Source organism: Phascolarctos cinereus, unplaced genomic scaffold, assembly GCF_003287225.1.
Source record: "Phascolarctos cinereus isolate Bilbo 61053 unplaced genomic scaffold, phaCin_HiC Scaffold_5;HRSCAF=322, whole genome shotgun sequence".
NCBI lineage: Eukaryota > Metazoa > Chordata > Mammalia > Diprotodontia > Phascolarctidae > Phascolarctos > Phascolarctos cinereus.
In genome coordinates, this window is record NW_027555958.1 from 388,179,863 (window position 1) to 388,205,787 (window position 25,925).

Genomic DNA, 25,925 nt, shown 5'->3' on the forward strand with positions numbered 1-25,925 from the left:
ATATTAATTTTTAATTTTTTTCTGGTATTTTGTAGATCATAAACTAAAGGAGCTGTATAGTTCTAGTTTGATTTCTGGTTAAAGAACTTAAAAGACTGATATTATTTTCTAACTTTTTTTTTTTAGGCAATTGGGATAAGTTATGCCCAGGGTCACACAGCTAGTGTCAAATGTTTGGTCTGAGGCCAGATTTGGACTCAGGTCCTCCTGACTTCAGGGCTGGTGCTCTATCTATACACTGCACCACCTAGCTGCCCCCTTTTCTAACTTCTGACTTGGTCTCAGACATATTTAATATTGAGCTAATTTTCATTTAATTAAGAAGGAGCTTATTGCTATCAAACTTGATAATGAATAAATTTGATAATCCAATGTGTTGATTAAATGTTCTGGGCTTTTTAAAAATTTAGGCTTGTACTTGATCATTGTTTAAAAATCAATCAAAGTTTTCAAAATATCCTATGTTGTTTATCCACTTGGAAATTTTTCCTTTGGGAGTAATAATTGTGGAAAATCAGTACATAATATTATTGTCACATTTCTTGTTACCCAATGAATGCAAAGATAGTTAGAGATCTCATTCTCTCCAAGTAATTTTTTAATTGTAGTTTTAAGGGAAAAAATAGTTAGCAATTTCAACATTTAAGGAATTACTAGTTTTCTTTTAAACTTTCAAAAGTTCAAGTGAATCACGATTAACAATAGTCAGAATAGTGATAGGTATATCATTTATTAATCATTTCTTTTTTTAAAGGCAATTGGGGATAAGTGAGTTGCCCAGGGTCACGCAGCTAGTATGTGTCAAGTGTTTGGTCTGAGGCCAGATTTTAACTCAGGTCCTCCTGACTTCATGGCCAGTGCTCTATTCACTATGCCACTTCGCTACCCCTAATCATCTCTTTAAAAATGAAATGATTATGTCAGTGACCTGTGATTTTGTTGATATGAGAATTCTTCCCACCAATTCAGATAACAATGTGGTCATAACTTAGAAATGCATCTGATAATAAGGTTCCACATAGTCACAGAACTAGTAAGTGTTCAGGGTAATATTTGAAACCCAATCTTCATAAGTGGCCAGGTTTTTATCCATTAGGATATGCTGCCATGTATGTATATATGCACATATGTGTATTTTACACACACACACAACACACACACACACGCTGCTTTAGCTCTTATTCTTGCCTCTTTTAATAATAACAATAATAACTCACATTTATATGAAGTTTTAAGATTTACAAGTGTTCTTCTGTGCTCCTCACTTCCTTTTAACTTACTAGAAGTAATAGTCTGCTAATCTCTAAAACTATGACTTGCCAAATAGGAGCCAATCCAAAAGGGAAGTGAGAGTTTCCAAAAATAAGTCTCCTATACCAGTGAGATCATAAATTGGTAAAAAAAAAGTATAATTATAGCATTAAATTATGGTAAATACTGATAGAACAGCTAGGTGTCCCAGTGTGTAGAGTGCCAGGTCTGGAGTTAAGAAGACTCATCTTCAGGAGTTCAAATCTGGCCTCAGACACATACTAGCTATGTATTCCTGGGCAAGCCATTTAACTGTTTGCCTCAGTTTCCTCATCTGTAAAATGAGCTGGAGAAGGAAATGACAAAACACTCCAGTGTCTTTTTGCAAGAATATCTCAAATGGGATCACAAAGAGCTCAAAATGAAAAACTGATTGCTATGAAAAATCTAAGAAATGCAACTAGGAACTGGAATATTTCATCTTCTAATAAAATTCAGAGCCTTATTATACTCATTCAAGTTTCTTCTAAGTCCAAAGTAAATACAGCAACACTGAAGCATTATTGATGCATTGCAGAGCCATAACTTGGCTTTGGGCCACCAACCTTGGGATGTCATCTTCATGGAACCTAGTTTTATGGGCCTATTTTTGCCCCCACTCACCTCTCATGAAGCTATAAGTCAGATTATTTTTGGGACAGGCACTTATACACCTATTTCATCAAAACTGTGGTTAGATTGTCCATTGGGATGTATTCAGTCATGCATCATGTCCCTGGTTGAAACCTTTTTGACTTGAATGAAAAGTGTCCCAGTTATGACTCTGGTGCATCCTAGATCTCTGTATGCTTTTTAAAACAGATTGACATTTATGTAATTTATATCGTATTTGGGGTGATAGACTATTTCTGAATTTGATGATTGAAGGAAATATTTTGGAAATATAACTAGAAAAGGCAGAGAAATTTAAATAAGTAGAAAAAATATTTTTAATATTATTAAATTTAAACATTACTTAAATATTATACACATATTTTTGAAATGGCAAATTTTTAGTTTCTTATGCAATGCACATTCTTGTTCTTTGTATATTGAAATATTTTTTGTTGTTGATATTTAAATTCATACTAAATTTTCATTTAAAACTGAAAAATAATAATGTGACTTCCATATAAAAACAATAAACAAAAATAAACTTTTAAAAATAAATTTAGTCTAGAGAGAAACAGCTTTAGTTTTCTTTCTATTTAATAGGTAATAATAATAATAAAATAACTTTAAAATATGAGTGCAATGCCATGATGATAAGTAGTCAGGTGCAGATATTTTGAAAATCAGGGTTTCGATAATGGTGAACTTAAAGCCATCATGTGTAATGGTTGGAGAAAACATCCACAGGGGAAGAATCCTCCATTACCTATGGAGGAGCTGCCTAGTCATTGTATATTTGAGGACTTTTACTCAGTAGGTAAGGCCTTATCTTGACAGAGGCATCAGTGACTCCCACAAATATTGAAAGGCAAAAGGTTTTGCGACTTGCTATAACTAGAGTAGAAAAGAACTATTGGACTATTATGGAGATAGGGAGGAAATCCACATTGTTACTTCCCCATACTAAATACACACATACACACACACACATATAACATATATACACATGTATATACATATGCATACATATATACACATAGATTTGTGTATATATGCATACACACACAATTATAACTGATTATGAAGTTTTTGATGATAAAGTACTTTTAGAGGTACACCTTTATTCATAAAGATAGCATATTATATAATAAACATAAGATCATAATATGAAATTACTGTTAAAATCTACTCTAATAGTACTGTGCATTATAGAAGGAAGATTTCTTTTGTACGTTAAAACAAACAAACAAAAAAAACCCTAGACATTTTCAATGTAATACAAAAAACCAAGGAAGCCACCTCCCATTATTTCTGTTGTTGGACCATTCTCTTTCTTTGGCTTTGAGAGAGTGTATAATAATCACATCTGGTCCAGTCCCAAGATTACTCATTCTAGGCAATCTGCATGCAAATGGGGCATGCCTGTCATTTGTTAATTGGAAATGGATTTTGAAAAAAAAAATAAAGCTAAGGCTTAGGTTACTGTACACAAAATATTGCTGGCATTAAATCTAGAGTAGCATCTGTTTGTATTAAATGCTAAGAAACATGCCCCTTGCCAGTCCCTGAAAGTTAAATGAAGCTATCTCAGTGGATCATCATCATCCAATGTTATTCCATGGGGAATACAAAGCAAAATAAAATGACAACATATTTACCTTCTGAGGATTTCAGATTTAAACACTAAAACAGGTCTGCCACATATTGAGAGATACTGTTATGGCAAGCTTTGTCTAAGATTTTTTTTAACTTGCCTTGCATCTGGACAAATTATAACTGAAATGGGCAGAACAATATATGGCTCAGAAGATCTCAAAAAAAAAGATAATATACAGTGTTAATTAAAGATAATATACAGTATTAATTAAAGATAATATACAGTATTAATTAGAGTTTTAAAAAAATTGAAATCATCAAACAAATTTGTCTGTATGGAAACTTAAAATTCAATGATGGTTATTTTTCACCATTCAGTCTTTACTCATCTCTCTCTCTCTCTCTGTCTCTCTCTGTGTCTCTGTCTCTGTCTCTGTCTGTCTCTCTGTCTCTCTCTGTCTCTCTCATCCAGACCTATTGCTTTCACCTGTATAGTGATTTACTGCTGTGGAAGTTCCATTTACAGATACATACCATCAATTCACTAGGTCATAAAATTAGAGCATTTCCTTACTATTCATTCTTGAAAAGTTATTTTTTGAACACAGAGAGATTAAGTAACTATGTTTATGTTCACACAGCTAGAGTCAGAGGCAGGGCTTGAAGCCAGCTCTTCATAATTTTAAGGGCCTCATTTTGTACTCTCTGCTTCTCTTTTTTGAACAAATTCACGGCAGTACTCAGAGATCTGGGTGCTTTAGTGAATAGAGTGCTGGGCCTGGAGTCAAGAAAGACACATCTTCCTGAGTTTAAATCTGGCCTTAGACACTTCCTAGCTGTGTGACCCTGGCTAAGTCACTTAACCTTTTTACTCAGTTTCCTTATGTGTAAAATGATCTGGAGAAGGAAACCTTTGCCCAGAAAATCCCAAATGGAGTCATGAAGAGTCACATACAATTGAAATGACTGAACAACAAACGCAATATTTAGAGTGCCTACTATGTGGGTTGCATTGTGCTCAGTTAAGTGGGCAGCAATAGGTGAAAAAGACAGATTTTATATTATCTAGAAATTTACTACTACTTCCAATATTTTATGCCAAAGGGATTTGTATGCTGTCTGAATTTTTCTAATTCAGTAATTTAAGTCTTTTTTGCTTGAACTATAAGGAATGGGGCACTACCCATTTTCATTTGTTTTGTTTTGTCTAGACTTGGTCTAAAGTCAGGAAAACTCAAGTTCAAATGCAGTCCCAGATACCTATTAGCTGTGTGACCTTGGACAAGTTACAAGCTTTTGCTAACTTAGTTTCTTCAAATATAAACCAATGATAAAAAAATACACCCTACATTACGGGATTGTTGGTAGGTATAACATTTGTAAAGTTTTTAAGCACAGCACATAGCACACAGTAAGTACTTAAGAAACACTTGTTCCCTCCATCTTTTGTGTTTTGTAGTCTCAGAGAGTTCCACAGGACACTGAGTTGTTCAGTGACTTGCTCAGGGTTCCATAGCTGGTACAGGTCAATGGTAGCACTTGTACCTAAGTCAGTCTGACTCTTAAGCCAGGTTTCCATCTGTTACATTTTTCATGGCCAATTGAAAATAAATTGAATGTCAAAGCGTAATCAATATTTAACTCATACATGTGTGGTAATGGACAGAGTGCTGACTTTGAAATCAGGAAGAGCTAGGTGGTATAGTAGATAGAATGCTGGACCTGGAATCCTGAAAACCCAAGTTTAAATTCACCCACAAACATTTTTCAGCCATGTGACCCTGGGGAAGCCACTTATCCTCTTATTCAGTTTCCTCATTTGTAAAATGCGGATAATAATAGCACCTATCTCCTACGGTTGATGTGAGGATAAAATAACTGCTATTTGTAAAGAAATTTTGGAAAAATTAGAGCACTGTATAAATGCTAGTTATTTTTATCTAGGTTCAAGATCTATTCCTTATTTAACCTCTCAGTAGCCTATGCATCTCTTTAAGAGTATGACATGCAGTAGTTAGGAGAGAAAGTTTTCATACCAGCAATTCTCCACAAAGATGAAGTAAAAAGCACAGAAAAATAATAATAAGAATAATAAACTGTGGTTAAAGTGATATATATTATGTAGTATATTATCACTAGTTAATATGAAATTTGATTAGAAAAGAAAAAAGATTAGCTTTTGAACTACATAACTGGCAATGATCACTTTTTTTAACCTTCAGAGCATCTGTATGAGCTTCCACTTTTAGAGCAGAGATGCCTCTATCTATCCAACAAGATGAAGAATGACATCAGATTACTTATGTAATAAACAGTATATTAGGATGTATATCTCTATTTATACAGTCTCCACAGAATCATTTGCTCTTTCAAACTAAATGCAAAAAAATAAGGAAAATTTTGCAATCTGGTTGTATGAATTTTTTTAAGCACCACTTATTTTTAGGGGCAGCAAGGTGGAGCAGTGGATAGAATGTTGGGCCTAGAGTTGGGAAGACCTAAATTCAAATCCAGTCTCACATTTCCTAGTTGCGTGATCCTGGGCAAGTCTCTTAACTCTGTTTGCATCAGTTTCCTCATTTATAAAATGAGATAGAGAAGGAAATGGTTAACTGCTCCAGTATCTTTTGCCAAGAAAATCCAAAATAAGGCTACAAATATTTGGACTTATTGAAACAACTGAACAACAATAATACCACTTATTTTCATAAGTGGATAATTTAACCATTCATTTATCCATGTATTCATTTTTTTTCTTTTTACAAAATTGTGAATAAAAGGACTGTAGAGTTTAGAAAAAAAACCTTGAGATTTTATTGCTCCAACTCTTTGTTTTTACATAGGACCATATCAACTATTCCTAATACCCAATTTTTATCTTTGCTCATAGCCTTTAATTGCCAAGATTTTCTTAATCTCTTATAGCTCCACTCAGAATTCTCTCCAAGGTAATAAAATTATTGTTTACTGGTGAATATTCATAAGTAGCTTCAAAGAAGTTAAACATGAATTTTAACAGTAAGAATTTTAAAAATTAACCCAGTTATAAAAAAATCCTCTTACTTTTTGGGGGTATGATTTTATTGAAATTTCCTATTAAGTCATAAATAATGTAAAGAAATTAAAATATTGTAAGGTCATTTGGAAGTAAACCTCATTTTTGAAGTGGATTGTAAAAATGATACTTTTCACCATGAGCTGCACTTTGACAAGTAATGATGGAAAAAATACAATTTTCAATCAGAGTTCTGATCCATTTTAAATTAATAAAAAGATAGACATATTTAATTTGCCATTTATTCTTTTTTAGTAACTAAATCCTTGCTAATTAGGATAAGAGGATTGCCATACCCTGTCAGGCAAAATATTTTTTAGCAGTATAATGATGCCACCTCCTCAGCATCATTAGGCTTCTAGATGGAGAATATGATTAATGCACATAGTAGAGTCATTTACATCAGGGGGCTTGTTCAAAACAGTAGGAGCAGAATCGCATTCCCTGATAAACAGAGCTGTAGCGATGAGGTATTATTCTGGGGCTGCTAATGTTTTCGAATTACTGGAGTTATGAAGACATCTACACTCGGTAGGCAGTCATTATATGCTCATGCACTCTAAGTAATTATTAGCCAACTAGTTCGTAATGCTATTATGCCAGTTAACACCTGAACCTATAGTCATCTGACAGGTAAGTTTAATTGACAAAATTATAGTTATTTTCCAGTAAATTTTTAAAAATGAAAATGAATAAAATAGGATGAAGTTAACATCTAGATATGGTTACTGTTCTATTTGCTGAGATTTAGAGAAGTCAAGGAAACAATTATCTAAGGGATTTGTGCGATATAATTCTGTAAAATGTAAAGAAAAAACCCTTCACATTTTGTATGGTATTTTAATCCAATGAGTATTTATTAAGTGCTTACTAGGGGAAAGCCAACGTGATAGGTGCTAGGAATACAGAAACAAGAGTGAAATGGTCCTTGCATTCAAAGAGCTTACAATCTACAGAAAGGGCTCAACATGTATGAAAATAAATTGATATGGAAAAAGTGATTGGGGAATAGGGAAGGCACTAAAAATAGGGTAGTAGGTGGGATCAGAGAAGGTTTAACAGATGAGTTGATGCATAAACCTTGAAAGAAACAGGGATTCTGAAGTAAACATAAAGATGAAGAAGAGATGCATTTCAGATATGGGGATATGGCATGCATGTAATCAGAGGCAGAGGATGGGAAATAGATGTCAGGCAAAAATAATTGTATGGATTTGCTGGAAAATAGAGTGCAGGAGGAGAGAAGATTATAATAAGCTTTGAATGAAATTTGATGTTCTAAAACAGGATATTAATTATATTGGGACCATGAAGTTATTTTTAATATATTGAAAACTGGATTTCATTAAAATTGGTTTCCTTTGCAATCGTTTATAGTTATGGTATAATGGATAAAGTGTACTTGGAGTCAGGAACACCAAAGTTCAAATTCTGCCTCAAACACTCACTATGTGACTCTGGACAAGTTATTTTATCTCTATTTGTCTCAGTTTTCTGAATTTCAAAATGGGGATTATAAAGCATCTAAAATTCAGGGCTTTTCTAAAGATCAAATGTGAGAATACTTATACTTAACACAGTGCCTAGCACCTAGTAGATGCTTAATAAATCCCTCCTTCCTTCCTTCCTTCCTTCCTTCCTTCCTTCCTTCTTCCTTCCTTCCTTTCCTTCCTTCCTCCTTCTTTCCTTCTTTCTCTTCTTCCTTCCTTCCTTTAAAAAATATTCTAAGCAGTGGTCCATAAATTTTATGACATTATCAAAGGGTTCTATAACACAAAAAGATTAAAACATTTTCAAAAGGCATTTTAACTGGTTATCCAATCCTCCTTTATTAAAAATATAATATGTGTGCGTATTTTTTTAAAATGTATTTATCTATTTTTAGTTTTCATCATTCACTTTTATAAGATTTTGAGGTCTGAATTTTTCTCCCCCCTTCCCTTACTCCCTCCCCAAGATGGCATATAATCTGATATAATCTATACATGTACAATAATATTAAACATATTTCCAAATTAGTCAAATTTTGAAGGAAGAATCAGAATAAAAGGGAAAAAAACTACAAGAAAGGAAAAAAAACAACAACAAAAAAGAGAAAATAATATGCTTTGATTTGCATTCAACTCCATTGTTCTTTTTCTGGATGTGGATAGCATTTTCCATCATGAGTCTTTTGGAATTGTCTGAGATCATTGCATTGCTGAGAAGAGCTAAGTCTGTCAAAGTTGGTCGTTACACAATGTTGCTGTCACCGTATACAATGTTTTCCTGGTTCTTCTCACTTCACTTAGCATCAATTTATGTAAGTATTTCCAGGTTTTTCTGAAATCCACCTGCTCATCATTTCTTGTAGAACAATAGTATTCCATTACATCCACATACCACAACTTGTTTGGCCATTCCTCAATTGATAGGCATCCCATCATTTTCCAATTCTTTGCCACCACAAAAAGAACTTCCATAAATATTTCACAAAAATATGTTGTGAGATATAAAGGATAAATAATTTTGATTCAATAAAATAATTTCTACCCAAAATATTTGTTTTATACTAACTAGTGATTTAAAACACAGAAGCCATAGATTTTCCCTTCAAACTAAGACTTAGCAGAAGTTATTCCTATTGAGTAATCTATAGAATAGAGGCCATAGTGTTTTCTATCCACACTTTAAGATCAGATCCTTGTATAGACAGAATAGGTCCCTTTGCTAACGTATTGGATCTATTACTTCCTCATTACTTATTTTAAGAGTGAAATCATCAATGGCTGCTCATTCAAATATAGGTAAACTGAGAAGAATAATATATTAATGCATTATCATCTAATAACACCTTTGCTTGAATTAATTTTTCAGATTAGTTCTAGGAAACATGTGTCCTCTAAGGGAATATGATATATTTACAGTGCAGGAACGTGCAGAAGTCCATATGGTTCAAAGGAAGTAAGTGTTCAACACAACAGGGATAGACTACCTGAATTTCAGTCTAGTAAGAACCACTGAAGTTTCAGTAAGGAGGAGGACAATAGAGAAGAACAATGAAGAACAAGTTTTTCTACCTCCAGACTTTGCCCTGGGTCATCCCGGTTAAGGTATTTACCAATCCCTTCTCTATATAATATGAAATACGGTGCTTATATTCTTATAAATTATTTTGTCAACTGAGATAGTAAACCATAAAAATACATACAACTTAAGAAAAACAACCACTTAAATATTCAGATGGATATGTGAGCTCAATTTAGGAGTTCTCTCCATTTAGGTAAATCATAATTCACCCATTCTGGTCCATCCTGGGTACCTTTTGTCCATGGCCTCCCCAAAGATGATCACTGAAGCTCCATTGCCAGAAGCCTCCCTCTCTTTCTCCTAACATCATGAAGTTATTGGTGGAATATCGGGAATGTCTTAATGAAAATATGCAAAGCAAAGTTAGCAGAGCTAAGAAATAATTTATATAATGATAGCATTATAAAATAAAAGAAACAACTTTGAAGACTTCAGAACTCTGATCAATGCAATGATAAATCAGCAGTCCAAAAGAAGATAAAACATACTGTACATGACATGACTGAGGATCATGAACTTAAAAAGCAAAAAAGACATACATTTTGAAACATGGATGATATGCAATTTTATTTTTGCTAGACTATGCAGCTATATGTTGAGGGATTTTTTCTTGATTTTTTTGATTGCTTCTAAGTTTACTCACTTTGGAGAAGGGAGTAGTGAACGGCCTTGATCTTGCCACATGATTAGTCTGTCTTCCTGTTCCTATGAGTTTCTTGTGGGTTATTTCTTGAGACCTGATCACTCCCTAAGCCCATTGCCCTTTTTCTAATACTCACATGTAATTTTTTATTAATCAATTTATGTATTAGTTTTCAACATTCACTTCCACAAGATTTTGAGTTCCAAATTTTCTCCCCATCACTTCCCTCTCCCCTCCCCAAGAAGGCATGCCTTCTGAATACTCTTTCTCCCAATATGCCCTCACTTCACACCTCACTTCTTTTATCCCCTTCCCCTTCTATTTTTATGGAGGCCAAGATAGTTTTCTATACCACATTGCCTGTATATCTTATTGCCCAGTTGCATAAAAAAATTTTTTAATATTCATTTTTAAAACTTTGAATCCAAATTCTCTTCGTTCCTCCCTCCCTACACATCCTCATTGAGAGGCAAGCAATTTGATACAGTTTATACATGTGTAGTCACGCAAACACTTCCATAATAGCTGTATTGTGAAAGACTAACTATAATTCCCTCCATCCTATCCAATCTCTCCATGCTATCCAATCCCGTTTATTCAATTCTCTCCTTTGACCCTGTTCCTCCGCACAAGTGTTTGCTTCTGATTACCCCCTCACCCAATCTGCATCTCTTCTATCATTCCTCCCTCTTATCCCCTTCCACCCTATTTTCCTGTAAGGTAAAAGAGATTTCCATACAATTGGGTGTGTATGTTATTCCCACCTAAAGCCAAATCTGATGAGAGTAAGATTTACTCATTCCCTCTTACTTCCCCCCTCTTCTCCTACACTGTAAAAGCTTGTTCTTGACTCATTTACATGAGATAATTTACCCCATTTTTGCCTCTCCATTTCTCCTTCTTCCAGTGCAATCCTGTCTTACCCCTTAATTTTATTTTTAGATATCATTTCTTCATATTCAACTCAGCCTTTGTCCTCTGTGTGTATGTGTGTTATATATATTCCCTCCAAATACCCTAATACTGAGGAAGGTCTCATGTTCAACTTTAAGAAGTCCCTTATGATTTCTCTTTCCTGTTTACCTTTTAATGCTTCTCTTGAGTTTTGTCTTTAAAAATTCAAATTTTCTATTCAGCTCTGGTCTTTTAATCAAGAATGCTTGAAAGTCCTCTATTTCATTGAAATCCATTTTCCCCCTAAAAGATTTTGCTCAGTTTTGCTGGGTAGGTGATTTCTGGTTTTAATCCTAGCTCCTTTGCCCTCCATATTATCATATTCTAAGACCTCTGATCCCTTAAGGTAGAAGCTGCTAAATCTTGTGTTATCCTGATTGTATTTCCACAATACATGAATTGTTTCCTTTTGGCTGCTTGCAATATTTTCTCCTTGATCTGGGAACTCTAGAATTAAACTATCATATTCCTGGGAATTTTCCTTTTGGGATATCTTTCAGGCAGTGATGGGTGGATTCTTTCAATTTCTGTTTTACCCTCTGGTTCTAGAACATCAGGGCATATTTTCTCAATAATTTCTTGAAAGATAATGTGTAGGTTCTTTATTTGTTTGATCACAGCTTTCAGGTAGTCCAATAATTTTTAAACTATTTTAATTTAAATTAAATTTAAACTATTTAAATTTAAACTATTTCTCCTGGACAGGTCAGGTTTTTCCAATGATATATTTCACAATGTCTTCTATTTTCTCATTCTCATGTTTAATTTTTAAGAGGCAATGGTGTTCTGTATTACACCAACATAACAACAAACATATGTGTGTGTTAACTGAAATTATTTTTCACCATGCTATGTCTAAAAATATTTATGATAAGGACTACAATATATCATTACCAAATATTCCAGGAAATAATGTTTCTTATTCCTTCTGGGTATACTATAAAGTCCATTAAACCAGCTCTTTCCTTCCATTATCCCCTTCAGTAAGTGCCTGTGAGTCATTTTCCCATTCAGATGCAATTTTTTTCTCCTTTTTTTCCTCCTTCTCCTTCTCCTTCTATTCTTCTTCTTAATTTGCTTCTGCTTCATTTGCTTCTGCTTCATTTGCTTCTGCTTCTTCTGCTTCTCCTCCTTCTCTTCTTCCTCCTCCATTTCCTCCTCTCTTTTTTCCTCTTCTTCTTCCTCCTCCTCCTTCTCCTTTTCCTTCTCCTTCTCCTTTTCTTCTCCTCCTCCTCCTTCTCCTCCTCCTCCTCCTTCTCCTCCTCCTCCTCCTCTCCTTCTTCTCCTCCTCCTTCTTCTCCTTCTCCTTCTTCTTCTTCTTCTTCTTCTTCTTCTTCTTCTTCTTCTTCTTCTTCTTCTTCTTCTTCTTCTTCTTCTTCTGCTTCTTCTGCTTCTGCTTCTGCTTCTCCTCCTCCTCTTCTTCATCCTCCACTTCCTTTTCCTTTTTTTCTCTTCTTCCTTCCTCTTTCTCCTCCTCCTTCTTCCTACTCTTCTTCCTCTCCCTCTTATTCTCTCAGGTTTCAGGGAAGAAAGGAGTCATATCCATGGAAAAACACATGAAATTTCAATCCAATATATTTAAAAAAACCTGAAGCAAACACATAATTAGGTAAGATAACTGAAAATTAGGAAAAATCATTGTTGATTGCTACAGGAATCAAAATAATATGAATTGAGGTTATACCTGTAGAATTATCTCATTGTATTATCATGAAGTGATAACATAGTAACCTTTATATTGAATAATTAATATTGATTGTTTATTAATAACCAAGAAAGACATAAGGTACGAAAATGTATGCTTTCCAAAGGTGTTTCCTGGCATCATAGAAGATATCCTAGTTAAGGTCCAAATAGAAAAAAAGTCCTGTGGAAGGAAAGATTCTTTGGATTCTTCTTTTTGCAGATGATATCGTGCTTACTTATGGAGTTTGTTTATTTACTTAATCAGTTTTGGTGAGTCAATTGGGGGTTAAGTGACTTGCCCAGAATCACACAGTTAATAAGTTTTATGTGTCTGAGGCCAGATTTGAACTGAGGTCCTCTTGACTCCAGGGCCAGTGCTCTATTCACTGCACCACCTACCTTCCCACCTTATGGAGCTTTTTAAAAGAGATCAGGGATTACTCTAAAGAGACTAGACTAGCAATCTATAAAGGAAGGGAAAAAAAACTAAAAGCATATAAAAAATGCGTATGTTTCAGTCTGTCTCTAACACTTTCATAGCCTATTGAATTAGTACTTCAGGACAGGTAATGAGTTGGGTCTAGAATTGAAGATGCATAAGAAAGCAAACTGAAATTCATTTGAGAAATTTTGCTGTACTTTCAACAAACACAAGACCCTCCCCAGGACAAAAATCACATCTTTTAACAACATTCTTTGCAATCTTTTTTTGTTTGTCTAAAAATTGTGGAAAACAATAAATTAGGAATATATATATATAGTTGTAGGTAATACTGGCAATAGTTGAAAGATTCATGGTGGATGCAAAGAGGCTGTAGCACAATCCTATGATGACCTAAATGCAAATAAATCAGAATAGGATCACAAAAGTGGTAGCTTGGTCATGTAACAAGATCAATAGATAACAGACATTTCAAGGCCTGCATTAGTATGAAAAATGGTCCAAAAAGTCTCAAAAAAAATTCTTCAGTACCATGAAAGACCCTCTGTGGAGGACATATAGGAAAATATGGATGAATTACATTGAGGGATAAGGGATGCATTAAATTGGATCTGTTGATGGGTGAGTAGCCACAGTTATGAGATCACAGATGCATTTATAGCTAGGTGCCCCTAAAAAGACAATTATAACATTTCACTAATTTGTGAATAGCTCATGGACAAGTAGGCTTGGTTCAAAGCAGGAGAAGGGAAGTTCTGAACAGGAGTTTTTAAAAACAAAGCAAAAGAAAATGGTTTCTCAATAGATAGCAGGTAAGGCAGATAGTAGGTATTATTAATATTGTTAATAATAATAGTATCAGAACTAATAACAAAACTGCTGTTAATAATATTAATATATTTTGTTTATACAGGGCTTTAACAATTGCAAAGTGCCTTACAAGTATTAACTCATTTTATCTTCACAGGAACCTTGTGTGGTAAGCACTATTATTATCCTCATTTTGCAAATGAGGAAACTAAGCCAAAAAGAGGTGTAAGAATCCTAAACTTCATTTCTTAAACAGATTCAGAGTCATGTGACAACTCTATAAAAGAGCAATTTCTCTGGCTTTCCCCAAATTCCCCACTCATTTACTATTTTGAAATGACCATGGTATCTTTGAAGAGGCATCTCTGAACAGAGCATGTTTTCCATGTTAGGGAAATGAAATGGTTAAAGAATCAACCAGTTGCTTGCTGTAACTGAGACACAGACAAACTAATCAACACTGTCTTCTATTCCTTCTACCTATCTGTTAGTCTTTCTATCTTTATCTTCATTTCCCTACTGATTCCTCTAGGTTAAGGGTGCACCTTCAAATTCACCTTCAAAAATGCAAGGAGATCAAAATAATAAACCTAGACTGAACCTACTGTCTGATTCTCTTCTTCTAGATATGAGGTGTTTTAATCCTCAATCAAGAGACTTGGAAGGAAATAAAATCCTTAGAGCAAACATATTGCTTTAATCAATTGAAGAAATGTCTTTTCTTTTTTTCTCTGTGCTTCTCTCTCATCTCATGCTCTTTCTCTGCCTGTCTATCTATCTGAATCTTTCTTTCTTTCTCTAAGTTACCCTGTGCCAGCATCACATCTTAGGGAGCCCCTTTGCTTTAAATATTAAGGAATTACTAAGAATGACAGATATTTTAAGTGCTTTGGATTTTATTTAACATCATTTCAAATTCTTGTATAACTTTTTGAGTCACTTATTTTCGTTAACTAGGATGTAAGCATCAAAGATTAATGAAACCATTGAAGGTGATGGTAAACATGAGCAAAATGCTTTTATAGACATGTTCATGATAACCTTGGCAAAAGCAAGAACGTTCCACTTTTTATACTGATCATCATAGACAACTGAGTCAGCTACCCATTATATTATTCATAAATTTAAAATCAGAACTAATATACCTGGTGTGGGAAATGGAGCAACTCTTTGAAAGAGTATATACTTTTGAATCAATAAAATACAATTTAGAGAAGGAAGAATATGCATAGAAAAGACAAAACTTAGGCTTACTGAACTGCAAAGAAATGGATACATGAAGATATGAAAATAACCATCCGTAAAATCTGAAGTAAAGGAAATGATTTTCATCCAATTATAGGAGACATGCTGTCACAGCAGAATGGATAAGAGCAAAGAAATAATCTGGAAAGTGTCAGTCTACTATAGCATTTGTAAAGCCTTGGGGCATATTCAGTACTAAGGAAATTTTTGTGACAGCCATGAGATACCTTTGCAAGATAACCTTAAAATAACATCTGCAATATATGTTGCCACTTACATGTCAGATGGAAGATGAAAGATGATTACATAGGGAATTGTTATTTTAGTCTTGTTTGGAATATACACACACAAGATGATATTGCCTAATAGGTAAAATGTGGAGTTCTTGAGTTCAATTTGCATTCCTAGCTGTGAGTGTAATATAATAATGAAAAGGAAGCGATTTCCTGAAAAACCATAAACCTTAGAGTCAGAACACTTGGGTTTAATCCCAAGTTTAATATGCTTTCCACTATACCACACTGTGTACATCATTTTATTCTAGTCATACCGTGGCACTATCAATTATATCCAAGAATTCCATATGTGGTCTACTAGATAATATCATCTTGTGAGTGTTTATACTTTTCAAACAAGATTTAAACAATTTACCTTTATGAGCTTCAGTTTCCTCATATCTAAAATGAAAATATTAATACTTAGGTTCTGTAACTCACAAGGTTGTAATGAGGAATGTTTTTTTTAAATTTAAATATTTATTTTTAGTTTTCAACATTCACTTTCAGAAGATTTTGAGTTGCAAATTTTATCCCCATCTCTCCCCTCCCCCCACCCCAAGATGGCATGCATTCTGAATACTCCTCCCCCTAATCTGCCCTCCCTTCTATCACCCCCCTTCCTTTATCCCCTCCCTCTTCTATTTTCCTGTAGGGCAGGATAGATATCTATACCCCATTGCTTATATATCTTACTTCCCAGTTGCATGTAAAAAAACAATTTTTAACATTTGTTTTTAAAACTTTGAGTTCCAAATTTTTTCCCTTCCTCCCTCCTCACCCTCAATGAGAAGGCAAGCAACTCAATACAGGTTATACATTTGTAGTCATGGAAAACACTTCCATAGTAGTTATGTTGTGAAAAGCTAACTATATTTCCCTCCATCCTATCCCACCCCCCATTTATTCTACTCTCTATTTTGACCCTGTCCCTCCTCAGAATTGTTTGCTTTTGATTACTCCCTCCCCCAATCTGCCCTCCCTTCTATCATCCCCCCTCTTTTATTCCCTTCTCCCCTATTTTCCTATAGAGTAAGATATATTTCCATGGCCAATTAAGTGTGTATGGTATTCCCTCCCTAAGCCAAATCCAATGAGAATGAGATTCACTCATTCCCTCTCACCTTCCCCCACTTCCCCTCTACTGTTGAAGCCTTTTCTTGTCCGTTTTATGTGAGATAATTTATCCCATTCTACTTCTACCTTTCTTCTTCTTCCAGTATAATCCTCTCTCACCCCTTAATTTTATTTTTTATATCACCCCTATATCCTCAACTCAATCTGTGCCATCTCTCTCTCTCTCTCTCTCTCTCTCTCTCTCTCTCTCTCTCTCTCTCTCTCTCTCTCTCCATGTATTTTTCCCTCCAACTAACCTAATACTGACAAAGGTCTCATGGGTTACAAATATTATCTTTCCATGTAGGAAAGTAAACAGTCCAACTTTAAGGGGTGAGACCTGTTTACCTTTTTCATGTTTCTCTTGAGTCTTGTATTTGAAAGTCAAATTTTCTATTCAGCTTCGGACTTTTAATTCAGAATGCTTGAAAGTCCTCTATTTCACTGATTGTCCATTTTTCCCCTGATAGATTATACTCAGTTTTGCTGGGTAGGTGATTCTCTCTTATTTTTTTTGGTGGGGCAATTGGGGTTAAGTGACTTGCCCAGGGTCATACACCTAGTAAGTGTTATGTGTCTGAGGCTGGATTTGAATTCATGTTCTCCTGACTCCAGGGCTGGACCTCTATCCACTGCACAACATAACTGCTCTGTGATTCTTGGTTTTAATCCTATCTCCTTTGACCTCCATAATATCATATTCCAAGCCCTCCTATCCCTTCATGTAGATACTGTTAAATCTTGTGTTATACTAATTGTGTTTCCACAATACTTGAATTGTTTCCTTTTGGCCACTTGCAATATTTTCTCCTTGGCTTGGGAACACTAGAATTTGGCTATAATATTCCTAGGAATTTTCCTTTGGTGGTCTCTTACAGGTGGTGATCACCGGATTCTTTCCATTTCTATTTTATCTTCTGCTTCTAGAATATCAGGGCAGTTTTCCTTGATAATTTCTTCAAAGATGATGTCTTAAAAAAAAAAAAGATGATGTTTAGGCTCTTTTTTTGGTCATGGCTTTTAGGTAGTCCAATAATTTTAAAATTATCTCTCCTGGATCTATTTTCCAGGTCAGTTGTTTTTCCAATGAGATATTTCACCTTGTCTTCTATTTTTCATTCTTTTGGTTTTGTTTTACAATATCTTGATTTCTCATAAAGTCACTAGCTTCTATTTGCTCCATTCTAATTTTTAAAGAAGTATTTTCTTCAGTGAGCTTTTAAACTTCCTTTCCCATTTGGACAATTCTGCTTTTGAAGGCATTCTTCTCCTCATTGGCTTCTTTGGAACTCTTTTGTCATTTGGGTTAGGCTATTTTTTAAGGTGGTATTTTCTTCAGTATTTTTTTGATTCTCCTTTAGCAAGCTATTGACTTGTTTTTCATGATTTTCTTGTATCACTCTCATTTTTCTTTCCAGTTTTTCCTCTACTTCTCTTACTTGCTTCTCAAAATCCTTTTTGAGCTCTTCCATGGCCTGGGACTGATTCATATTTTTCTTGGAGGCTTTAGATATAGGGGCTTTGACTTTGTTGTATTCTTCTGGTTGTATGTTTTTATCTTCTTTGTCACCAAAGACAGATTCTATGATCTGACTTTTTTGTGCTGTTTGCTCCTGTTCCTAGACAATTACTAGAGTTTTAAAGTCTTTATTAAGGTAGGGCTCTGATTCCAGTGTGGAGAATGTACTGTCCCAACCTTCAGGGTTTTGTGTAGCTTTTTTCAGAGATAAGTCTAGGGACGTGGAAACTTTCAGTTCTTCCAAGGTGGTGTGATCAAAGGTGAGGTGTTTACTCCTTTCCTGGCCTGTGCTCTGGTCTATCATTGGCCACAAGCACTCCTTTCTGCCGTGAAACTGTGAGGAGGATGCTCTTTGTACCATCACCACAAACTCTACATGCCAATGCTCCTCCTTGCCCCAGGACCACCACCCAGAACTGCAACTCAGATCCAAGCAGGGGCAAAGCAAGAGAATCCTGCCTCAGCACCAGCAAAGAGATCCCTTCAATCCCCCTCTGATCAACCACTTGATCCCCCCTCTGTTTGTGGGACAAGAGCTCTGGAAGCAGCTGCTGCCCTGGGGCTGTATCACAACTGTGGCCGGACCACTCTTCTCTCACCATAGTCCAATAGAGCTTTCCTATTGATCTTCAAAGTTGCCTTTCGTGTATGTGGGTTGAAAAGTCTGGAAACGGCCACAGCTGCCCATGATTCAGTCCCTTGAAGCATACTCCAGGATCACTGAGGCCTGGTCTTTGCTGGCATAGACCATGCTGAACTTCACTCCTCTCCTAGCTTGGTGCAAAAGACCTTTCCTGCTGACATTCCAGGTTGCCTTGGGCTTGGAATTTCTTTCCCTCTGCCTTTTTGTGGGTTCTGCTACTTTAGAGTTTGTTTAGAGCTATTTTTACAGGTATTTGGAGAGGTTTGGGGGAGAACTCAAGCAAGTCACTGATTTTACTCTGCCATCTTGGCTCCAACCCCTGAATCAAGGCATGTTCTTTATGGAAAAGAGCAATGTAAAGAACAACCACCTCCCAAATGAACCTCTCTTGCTTTTGTCTGCTGGACAGGGACACTTCACATTCCCCAGAGTTGAGTATGTGCTTTGACCACTTCTCGGTAGCAAGCCTCATCTTAAGGGATTTGCAAAAACTGTGGCTTCTCATTGTTCATATGTGTGTGTGTGTGTGTGTGTGTGTGTGTGTGTGTGTGTGTCCAGCATAATCAGGCAGCTGATTATATTTACTGCTCAGATTTCTCCTGGAGGAAAAGAAAGTGAGGGTATTAGAAGCAACAAGGACAGTCACTTGCATATAGTAATATAAATATGTGCTTGTGTAGGTAAACCTAGTCCTAGATCTTAAAGATCTATGTCTTCTGATTTGTATTTGCTTGCCTGATCACAGGTGACCAAACTAATCCTAAGAAATAATTGTTTTTTGAGCTTAGTGAATACTTTGGGAATTTAGGAGTTGCTAATTTCCTTATTTGGTGTTTTCTTCCCTCTGGGAGGTGTTCTCTTCCTCCATAGCTAATACAAGGAGATTATCACCAAGCAGAGGATGAGCCTAAGTCATACCCTGGTTTGCCAGAAGATATGAACATGGACTGGGTTGCTTAGATAGAGGGACTGAAGTAAAAGTGAAATGCCTGTTCCTGCTTTATTATTTTTAACCAATGTGTCTTTATGAGTCTTTTCTATTTTATGTTTTTATTTTGACATGGAGGAAATAAATAGCTCTCTTATACTTGATTTGTTTTGCATATTCAGTAATTTTGTAGAAGGGAACCCTCTTGATCCCTTTTGGAAGACCTTAGAAATGAGTTAAATCTGAGTTTTGTTCAAAAGATTGTCTCAGAATTCTACTTTGCGATAGGGACATAATGAGCCAATGAAATAATAAAAGATTTAACTTTATTCTTTAGAAGGTTGTATCTCAAAAATAAAAAAAGAAAAAAAAAAGAAAAAAGAAGGTTGTATCTCCAAGTCTGTATTAGTCCAGAGCTGAGGCCTCTTAATAGGAGAGAGAAGCTCTGTTTCTTAGGCCAATGAGTCCGTTACATTTGCGTATCAGAAACTATAAGAATGAGCTATTACAGTGATAATTTTTTTTTTGGCTTTTGTTATCTTTGTAAAAGTGAAAGTAAAGAAAAATCTCCTTTGCTATACTCTTTCTAATCTTAGAAAAATTCTGGGAAAATATATTTGTAATATTTGTGAAGAATTATAGCAATGTTATTGAAAATAATATCAAGTCAAATATTTTTAATGAAAAATATTTGAGTAATGGGGAAATAGTGATTGAACTGAAATAATTGCCTTCATCTTTGGTGAACATCTTTTACTAATGAAATCACTTCAAGTTTGATCCTTGAAACAGTCTTTCACCTTGTTTTCCTGACATTTTTGCAGTTTGAGAAAGCCTACAGGTTAAAGAAGGCAATGAATAGATTGGCTGAACAAAAACATGTGCTCTGTGAAGTGATTCTAAATGAGTGAAACACAAACTGAATTCCAAAAAAAAAGAACAAAATATACTTATATCCACAAAGAACATTGCCATGATGTTTTAAAGATGCTCAATTTGAATATAACTCTATTTTCAAAATCATCCTTTCTCCAGCAGAGAAATAACCAAGGGATGGATAAGAGTTGGAATGGGAGGGGATGAGGAAGGGAATAAACATGTATGTAACACCTTTTAGGGCACAATGCTAAATGCCTGACAAATATTATTTCATTTTGATCTCCACATGAGCCTAAGAGGTAGCTATTGTTACTATCCCAATTTTACAATGAAGGAAATTGAGGCAAATGGTATTAAAGTGTTTTTCCAAAGACACACAACTTATACGTGTCTTAAGCTGATGAGGTCTTTACCTGAAATAAATATGTGTGTGTGTGTGTGTGTGTGTGTGTGTGTGAATGTGTGTGTGTATATATGTATACATACATATATATTTGTATACATATACAAAAATATTTATAACATTTAGGGCAGCTTTTTCTGTGCTGGCAAAGAATTGGAAGTTGAGGGCATGGCTACAGACTGGGGAATGGATGAACAAATTATAGCATATGATTGTGATGGAATATTATTGTGCTATAAAAAATGATAACCAAAATGCTTTCAGGAAACCCTGGGAAGACTTACATGAACTGATAAAAAGTGAAATAAGCAGAACCAGGAAAGCATTGTATCCAATAACAGCAATATTGTATCATGACCAACTGTGAATGACCTAACTATTCTCCGCAATGCAATGATCCAATACAATTGTCAAATGCTTGTGATGGAAAATGTTATTTACCTGCAAAGAAAGAACTGGTTCAGTCTGAATGCAGATTGAAGCATACTTTTTGTAGTTCTCTTTCTTTCTTTCTTTCTTTCTTTCTTTCTTTCTTTCTTTCTTTCTTTCTTTCTTTCTTTCTTTCTTTCTTTCTTTCTTTCTTTCTTTCTTTCTTTCTTTCTTTCTTTCTTCTTTCCTTCCTCCTTCTTTCCATTTTCCTCGCTCCCTCCCTTCCTTTCTTTCTTTCTTTCTTTCTTTCTTTCTTTCTTTCTTTCTTTCTTTCTTTCTTCCTTCCTTTCTTTCTTTCTTTCTTCCTTTCTTTTGGCTGCATTTTTTTCAAACAGGCTAATATAGAAATATTTTGTATGACTGCACGTGTATAGTCTATGTCAAATTACTTGTTTTTTCAAGGAAGGGGTAGGGGGAATGAAGTAAGCAGAAAATATGGAACTCAATTTTTTTTTTGTTTACATGTAATTGAGAAAAAATGAAATGAAAATTAAATGTAAAAAAAGTGGCTTAAACTGAATTTCAGTCATGTCTTCCTGACTCCAGACTGAGATCTCTATCCACTGTGCCACCTGTATTGTTCCATTGGTATCTGCAAACTTTCAGGAGATGTAGAGGAAGACCCTTACCATGCTGGGTGGGTGATCTGTGGGGAATTTGTGGGAGAACATGGGCAACAGTGGCAAAAGTTAATCATTCAATGAAGCAATCAAAATACATTTTAATCTACATATAATAGTGCCAGACAGTATACTAGTTAGTGGAAATGTGAAGTACGTGAATGAGATGCATGTAAGTGACTTTCTGTGTGCATCCCATGTAGTAATTGGAGTGCATCATCAAGTTGTGACCAAAAATCCATAAAAAAATTCAATTTAATTCATGGTTTTAGTTATTGGATTGCACTTTTCTCTGAACTTCTCAACTTCTGAGCTTACTTCACTTTTATCTTATACTTACCAAAAGCCAAAAGAGACTTACTTGGGCAAATGAAAACCAAATTAATTAGCTAAACTTTTAAAAAATCAATTTTTCCCAAAGACATTTAAAAATATTTTTTCAGCATCCTACAATATCTGATGGCCAGTGCTATATCCTCTGAAGTTATACTGTTATTAAAGCTTTGTGGCACAAAGTCATCATCATGGAACACTTCACTATTCCCTGAACCCAGAATGTCACACAACCTGACACAGGGCCTGGCACATAAAATTTCTCTAGGGATTCAGTTAAACAATACAGGGGATACCATCTAGGTCTCCATAGCCTGATTGTAACCTGTGGGAAACATGCTTCCCCTGCTTTCTTTGCTTTCTTCAAAGACATACATGTCTGGTAGCAATAGGACAGTAGATCACATTTGGCCTCCAGCCAGGAACCTTACTTCTCCCAGTTTTTATGTGCTGGCTGCAGGCTCCCTAGCCTGGAAGAGTGCCTAGTGCCTTCATCAAAGTTATTGGCAGGAGTTGTTGATGACCCATCCCCATAGCTCAGTTATCCTGTCTTCTTTACTCTGCTAAAACATTTCCCAGAACAGAAACCTTCCATCCTATACTGTTTACATTGTGGCTCATTAATACAATTCATAGTGGCTCAAGTCTTACCCAGCTGTCAACTGAGACAGCTACCAAACAGAGATGTCCTGGAGCTGACAGTATAGTCCTGGCAGGAATTAGACAGACACACATATACTCAGTAGGAGCCATGCCAATCGAGAAATTTCAAAAAGGTATCACTGTCACAGCTGAAAAGCCAGTAGCATGAAAGATACAGGAGGGTGGCAGGTTAAGTGCAGCTATGCATGCAGTGCAGATGGAAGTAGGATCTCATCAGTTGCTGTCCATAGCAGACATAGTTAACTTGGGGCTTTGTTTGCCAGTGCTCTGGATTTTTCAGTTGTCTGATCTGTTCCACTGTCCTTTTCCTTAATTATCCCTTTATAACTTCTGAAATAAAATATGTAAATGGAGGAAAATATAAGCCTAAAATCATAATTTATAATAAAACTAGGTTAAAATATCCAGTGAGAGAGGAGAAAAAGTTAGAAAAAAGCCCTACACTCTTTTTTAGAATAAAAGAACCACATCTAAAAAATACAAGTACTAAATGAAAATTAGAAGGTAAGACAAAATTTGCTATACATAAGGTGAACATTTTGTTAAAAACAGGAGTTACAATTATGCTGAAAAACGAAGCAAAGAAAGTCACATTATTAAGAAAGATAAACAAGGAAATTTGTCTTGCCTAATAAACCATAAGACAATGAAACAAGATCAATGTCAGATATCCTTCCCTTATTGATATAGTATGTAAATTTAGAAAAGTTGACAGAATTACAAAAACACATCATTGGTTAAAGAATTATAGGAGACTAATTTTACTTTCTTGTATCTGGACAAATTTAACAGAAAGTTACGTAACAAAAGAAAATCCAAAGATGAACAAATTATTGGTAAATTTATATCAGAGTGAATCATGACTCCTTCTGAATGGTGCAAATAAAGAAATATGCATATTTTTCAGCACCAAATATCTCCTTTACAAAAATTGAACATTTGTTTAAAACTGATAAGTTATGAACAAATATTAAAAAAGAAATTCTAAACACATAATTTTAATATTATTTAACAATGAAATTACAACTAAGGTAATAGAAGTAAAACATATAGCCCTAAGTTGTGATTTAATAATTACATTATTTAAAAGGTTTGGAACAAAAAAAAATCAGAAAATAGAGCTATGTGAAAGAAAATTATAATGATAGGAAAATATTCTGCATTGTCTGGAGTTTAGCTAAAGGAACTCTTATAGGACAATTCAATATCTGAGAATATACACTAAATTGATATTTCAGATGAGTATTAATGAACTGAATATGAAATTTAAATTAAAAAATACCAAACATGTAATATTTGAGTAGAGTAGCATTTTATAGGAACAATTAGGTGGAGTGGTAGATAGAGTACTAGGCCTGGAGTCAGGAAAAACTGAGTTCAAATCTGATTTCTGATATTTACTAGGTATGTGACTCTAGGCATGTCACTTAAGCCTGGTTATCTAAGTTTCCTCATCTGTATGAGCCAGAGAAGGAAATGGCAAACCACTCCAGTATCTTTGCCAAGAAAACCCCAAAAAGGGTTATGAAAAGCTAGACATGATCGAAATGACTGAAAAAGAACAAACATTGTATCTTAAGAAAATATTTCATGTGGGAAAATCCATGGAACCAAAAGACATGAAATGGTGAATGGTAGAGAAAAAATGGTATAGAAAAAAAAGTTCGGGAAATATCACACATTTGGCAGCTACGCCAGTAATAGTAAAGAATTTCAATTATCTAAATACTTGTGAGATATTTCCATCTCTTACTTTGTCTCTTCCTGTCTCTATCTTTTTGCCTTTCTCTCCTTAAATCAGCACTACGTTTTTCTTGGCTTAATGATAATTTCATACTTCAAAAACTAGAATAGACCAATCAAGAGAAATCATATTACTTAATCTGATTCTTACCATGAAGAGGGCCTATTTGCTAGTATTAAAATGATGAGGGGCATCTAGGTGGTGCAGTGGAGAGAGCACCGGCCCTGGATTCAGTAGGAACTGAATTCAAATCTGGCCTCAGACACATAACACTTACTAGCTGTGTGACCCTGGGAAGTCACTTAACCCCACTGCCTAGTGCAAAAAAAAAATGATGAGAAATTTGGGGTACCATTGATTTCAATTTGGAAGGAACCTTAGATGTCATCTAATCCCATTATTTTACAGATATCAAGATTTACAGAACTTCAGTGAATTGCTCAGTCACATAGGAAAAAGTAGGGATTTGAAGGGCCCTTCCAACTATCCCATGTTCTTTCCATATACAATGCTACAGAGATGTATACTCCATCTTAGAATTTGTATCACTGAAAAAGTTGAAAATTGAATGCAATCCAACAAAAACTTTAGATGTTCAGAGAGAATATTTCAAATGATTCAGAAAAAAAAAAAAGATGTTTAGGACTGTATACACAACAAGTGGAAGTCTGGTTGTGTGAAAGAGTTTGACAAATGAAATTCCAAAGAATAAACAGAAATTATCCAATAAGGAACAAAAGAGGGAGTTACTAAGGAGAATAATGGAAATGTACAATGAATGTAATGACCAACTTGGTTTATAAAAGACTTATACATAAGATGTTAGGAAAGGCAGTCAATGGAAGATAACTATAAAGATGCAGAGCATCCATTAATACTTGCAACAAGATTAGGAAAGCTCAAAATGAAGTGAGCCTATCAAAGAATGCTGAGGACAAAAAAGTGTATTTTTTTTGAAAGTTGTATTACTA